We start from the raw sequence: 6000 nt of genomic DNA on the forward strand, positions 1-6000 counted from the left end.
GATTTTAGCTATTTCTTGTCTTCTGCTAGACTTTGAGCTTTTTTGTTCTTGCTCCTCTAGATCTTTCAGTATTGACGATAGGGTGTCAATTTTTGATCTCTCCTTGCCTCTCATGTGGGCACTTATTACTATATATTTTCCTCTAGAGACTGCTTTAAATGTGTCCCAGAGATTCTGGTATGTTGTGTCTTCATTGTCGTTGATTTCGAAGAACATCTTTATTTCTGTCTTCATTTCGTTGTTTATCCAGTCAACATTCAAGAGCAAGTTGTTCAGTTTCCATGAAGCTGTGCAGGTCTGGGTTAGTTTGTGAGTTCTGAGTTCTAACTTGGTTGCACTGTGGTGTGAGAGAGTGTTTGTTATGATTTCCATTTTTTTGCATTTGCTGAGGAGTGATTTACTCCCAATTATGTGGGCAATTTTAGAGTAGGTGTGATGTGGTGCTGAGAAGAATGTATATTCTGTGGATTTGGGGTGGAGAGTTCTGTAAATGTCTATTAGGTTTGCTTGGTCCCGGTCTGAGTTCAAGTCCTGGATATCCTTGTTAATTTTCTGTCTGGTTGATCTGTCTAATGTTGACAATGGGGTGTTAAAGTCTCCCACTATTATTGTGTGGGAGCCTAAGTCTCTTTGTAAGTCATTAAGAACTTTCCTTATGTATCTAGTGCTTCTGTATTGGGTGCGTATATATTTAGGATCGTTAGCTCTTCTTGTTGCATTGATCCTTTTATCATTATGTAATGTCCTACTTTGTCTCTTTTGATCTTTGTTGCTTTAAAGTCTAGTTTACCAGAGATGAGAATTGCAACTCCTGCTTTTTTTTGCTCTCCATTTTCTTGGTAAATCTTCCTCCATCCCTCTATTTTGAGCCTTTGTGTATCCTTGCATGTGAGATGGGTTACCTGAATACAGCACACCGATGGGTTTTTGGCTTTTTATCCAATTTTCCAGTCTGTGTCTTTTGATTGGGGCATTTAATCCATTTACATTTAGGGTTAATATTGTTATGTGTGAATTTGATACTGCCATTTTGGTGGTAGCTGGCTGTTTTGCCCAATAGTTGATGCAGATTCTTCATTGTGTTGATTCTCTTTACCATTTGGCATGTTTTTGGAGTGGCTGGTACTGGTTGTTCCTTTCTATGTGTAGAACCTCTTTCAGGAGCTCTTGTAAAGCTGGCCTCGTGGTGACAAAATCTCTGAGTACTTGCATGTTCCCAAAGGATTTTATTTTTCCTTCACTTATGAAGCTTAGTTTGGCTGGATACGAGATTCTGGGTTGAAAGTTCTTTTCTTTAAGGATGTTGAATATTGGCCCCCACTCTCTTCTGGCTTGTAGGGTTTCTGAGAGATCTGAGAGATCTGCTGTGAGTCTGATGGGCTTCCCTTTATGGGTAACCAGACCTTTCTCTCTGGCTGCCCTTAGTATTTTCTCCTTCATTTCAACCCTGGTGAATCTGACGATTATGTGCCTTGGGGTTGCTCTCCTTGACGAATATCTTTGTGGTGTTCTCTGTATTTCCTGGACTTGAATATTTGCCTGCCTTGCTAGGTTGGGGAAGTTTTCCTGGATAATATCCTGAAGAGTATTTTCCAGCTTGGATTCATTCTCTTCGTCGCATTCGGGTACGCCTATCAAACGTAGATTAGGTCTTTTCACATAGTCCCACATTTCTTGGAGACTTTGTTCATTCCTTTTTACCCTTTTTTCTCCATCTTTGCCTTCCCATTTTATTTCATTGAGTTGATCTTTAACCTCTGATATCCTTTCTTCTGCTTGGTCAATTCGGCTGTTGATACTTGTGCATGCTTTGCGAAGTTCTCGTGTTGTGTTTTTCAGTTCCATCAATTCACTTATATTCCTTTATATTTTGTCCATTCTAGTTAGCATTTCGTCAAATCTTTTTTCGAGTTCTTAGTTTGTTTGCATTGGGTTAGAACATGTTCTTTTAGTTCACAGAAGTGTCTTACTACCCACCTTCTGAAGTCTGATTCTGTCATTTCATCACACTCGTTCTCCATCCAACCATGTTCCCTTGCTGGTGAGGAGTTGTGATCCCTTTTAGGAGGAGAGGTGTTCTGGTGTCGGGTGTTTTCATACTTTTTGCACTGGTTTCTTCCCATCTTTATGGATTTATCCACGTGTAGTCTTTGTAGTTGCTGGCTTTCAGATTGGGCCTCTGAGTGGACGTTCCGTTTGTTGATGATGAGGTTATTTCTGTTTCTTGGTTTTCCTTCTGACAGTCTGGCCCCTCTGCTGTAGTTCTGCTGAGGTTCACTCCAGGCCCTGCTTGCCTGGGGTTCACCTGCAGCAGCTGCTGAACAGCAAGGGTTGTTACCAGTTTTCTTCTTCTGCTATCTTTGTCCCAGAAGGATACCCGCCTAGTGTCAATCTGATCTCTCCTTTATGAGGTGTCTCTTTGGATATACAGGGGTTAGGGAGCTGCTTGAAGAGATGGTCTCTTCTTTATAGGAGCTCAAATGTTGAGCTGTGAGCTCCGTTGTTCATTCAGAGCTGCTGGGTAGGTACGTTTAGGTCTGCTGCAGCAGAACTCATAAACTGCTTTTTGTTCCCAGGTGCTCTGCCCCAGGGATTTAGGGCTTTATGAGTTTCCGTTATGCTGCTGCCTTCTTTTTTTTTTTCCTTCAGAGCTGCCCTGCCCAGCAAGGAGGCAGCCTAGTCACTGTCTGCCTGTAGAGGCTTTGCTGAGCTCCTGTGGGCTCCGCCCAGCTGCCGAGTGAACTTCCCTGCAGTCCTGTTTATTTGGGTGTAGTTAGAACTGCCTCGGCAATGGTGGCCTGCCTCTGTTGGGGCAGAGTCTCTCCACAGTGGCAGGTTGCGTTGGCAATGGTGGGCTGCCTCAGCAATGGTGGGTTGCCTTGGCAATGGCGGGCTTCCTCAGCATTGGCTGACTGTCTCCGTAGTGGTGGGCTGCCTCAGTAATGGCAGACGCCCCTCTCCCACAGAGCTGGACCATCCCGGGTTCAGCTGCGCTTGCTGTGAAACTCTCAATCCAGAGAGTTTCTGATTGCTGTTCTTTTGTGGGGGTGGGACCACCTGAGCTGGATCGCTGGCTCCCTGCCTCAGAGCCTTTTTATTTTTTTTATTATTTAAGTTGGTGCTCCAGTCGTCTGTTGAAGAGGTGCCGGGTTTGAGTTTTTTCCCCTGCAGCAAGTCATTGCGCTGGCTTAAACAGTGGCACTGAGATTCATGGCGCTTTTTTTGCCCTGCAATCTACTGTCCTGGTTCCCTGCTCAGTCCCCTTTTTAAACAGATCAATGGGCAACTTCCCGTGGCTCCAATCACCAGCCAAAGGGGCACCCGGACCAGTGTATTTTGTACGGAGAACCACTGCTCCGGGTCGCCGATAAAGCAGCCTCGCGGGGCAAAGCGGCGGCTCCGGCCGGCACAGCCACGCTGGCCGAAACAGCTGCACTGGTGACCCATGGAGCTCCTCTGCCTGGGAATTTCCTAGTCTGTGGGCAATAAAAATGTGGTGTCCATTCACCCTCTGCGGTTTCACTGGGAGCTGCAGTCCTGAGCTGTTCCTAAACGGCCATCTTGGATCGATCCCCCTATAAATAGTTTTAATGCTCTTGAAAATGTGTGCCTCACCACTCCTAATGTCTTATACCAGGCCAACTCAAAGAGGAAAGAGTGTGACTATGTTGGCATGGATCTGCTATATGTGTGTTTGTGCTTTCATGTGTCTACATACAAATCCTCACATGTGTGAATAAAATCTGCCATCTAATACCATATTAGGAATCCACATTCAAGGGCATTGAAACAAAATAGGCTCCCACGAGATGTGTATAGTTTTTGGGGAGACGGTATCTGCTGACGTACATAATTATACAATTATCTGTGTGCAAGGTTATGAGAAAAAAACCAGTCTGTGTGCATCTGTAAGTGTGGGAGTTATCTGCTGACTTGGTTTTTGTGAGACAATCGGCATGACACAACTGAGGTTGTTCATACAAGTAAGTGTTCAGGGTAGGACTCTCCAAGGCATGGCTCTCCCAGTCCCTGGAGGCCAGGCTCTTGGGCAGAGGGTCTTAACCATTGTGATCTTTCCTCACCATACCGCCCTCTTTAGAGCATAGGTGAAAGAATCCCTGCCCTGCCTCTGGGTTTAAGGAGAGAACACCTGTCAGCACCAGGGCCATGGCAGTTCTTTTTACTTCTCTGTTTGTTGTGTTTCAGAAACAGAAAGATTGCTAGTATATTTGGAGGCTTTTGCAGGACAGATACCATAACAGGAAGTGAGATTAAAGAGTTAATTGGATATTACCGTATTTGGTAGGTGATAGAAAGTGTGCAACAAGAAAACATGGGAGAGTTCTGAGCAAAGAAATGGCATAATCTTGCATAACAATGTCAGTCTGGTGCATCAAAGATAGATTGTAAGGGATGAAAGGCAATAACAGACGGTCCAGTTAGAAACTATGGTGATAACAGAGGTAAAAGATGGCAATGCATTATTACCAGAGTGATACCTATGAAGGGGAATGAGAAGTACAAGAATTTTGAGTTTCTTTTGAAGGTAGAAATGACAGTATCCATGAATGTGGGATGAGGGTGAGAGGAATTCAAAGATGTCTCCAAAGGTTTTGAATGGAACAAGGGGAAGGATGGAATTAATATTTCCTAGGATGGGGAAAATTATAGGAGAAATGGATTTAATGGAAAGGGAATCAGGGACTTAATCTGTGTATCATGAATTTGAATTTAAAATGACTTTCAGAGATCCAAGTGGTGATGTTGAGTAGATAATGGAACATAAACCTGGAGTCCAGAAAGAGGACTCATCTTGAAACATTAATGTTAATGACATTATGTGTGTGTATAATAAAAGACCTGGATAGAACTGTTTATGATTCTTAGCAAGTGAGCATAGGTGAGAAGAACGTGTCTGAGAGATCAACCATAGAGCACTGCAATGCAAAGAGGTCAAAGCAGTGAGGACTAACTACCCATGACTCTGAAAAGTAGCAGACACTGATGTAGAAGCACAACCAAGAAACAGAAATGTTCTGTAAACTAAATGAGAAAAGTATTACAAGGAGGAGGAAGCGATCAACTGTCAAATTCTACTGTGCAATCAAGTAAGACCAGTACTGAAAAATGATCCCTAGGTTTAACAATATGCAAGTTATTTGGGTACCTTGAGAAGAGCTATTTACGTGGAGTGGTGGAGACAAAAGCTTGAGTTAAGTGGGTTCAAGAAAAAAATGGGAGTAGAGAAAGTGAAGAAATCAAGAACCGATAATGATTTTTAAGGAACTTCTGTGTAGAGGGCAAATAGAGAGATGATGCAGTAGATGGAGTGGGTTGTACAGTTAAGGTAGTGTGTTTTGTTTCTTTCTTTTTTGTTTGTTTTGCATGGGAGACTTTGGGTAGTGTGTATGTACTGATGGGAATCACCCAGTTGAGAATAGTAAATTGGTGATGTATAAAAGAGCACAGGAAGCATTGTGGGGTTCATGCATTGAATAGTCAAGAAGGGATACAATCTAGTGGCCAACTGTAGGGATGGGTTTTGATAAGAGTGTAGAGAGTTTATCCATTGTGAAAAGAGGGAAACAGAGTATCTAGTTACAGATGCAGGGAGGTGAGAAGTTTTGTAAAGCTTTTCCTTTACTTTCGTGTTCTCAATATCATCAGTTGAGACTGCATGTATTCCAGTAGTAGATGGAGGTTTGCAGAGAGTAAGATGTGAACGCAATGTCTAAAATGGAGTGAGTAGACAGGGGATGTGCATGAGGTTGCACTGCCATATTCTTGACACTATTCTAGGCACAAGAGATAAAACCATGGGAATGCACATTTGGAGCATATGTTCACTCATGTGTGTTAATTTGGTAACAAGGTGGGGTGGGAAGAGGTATATGGTACCTGCTCCCCTTGCCCAGATTCAAGACAAAGGACACATATTCTGGGCAGAACACAGATCTTGTTTTCCTTGTAAAACAAAATTTATTCTGACTACCCCTCACC

The sequence above is a fragment of the Sapajus apella genome, unplaced genomic scaffold, assembly GCF_009761245.1.
Source record: "Sapajus apella isolate SASKATOON/1434 unplaced genomic scaffold, GSC_monkey_1.0 scaffold75, whole genome shotgun sequence".
Classification (NCBI taxonomy): domain Eukaryota; kingdom Metazoa; phylum Chordata; class Mammalia; order Primates; family Cebidae; genus Sapajus; species Sapajus apella.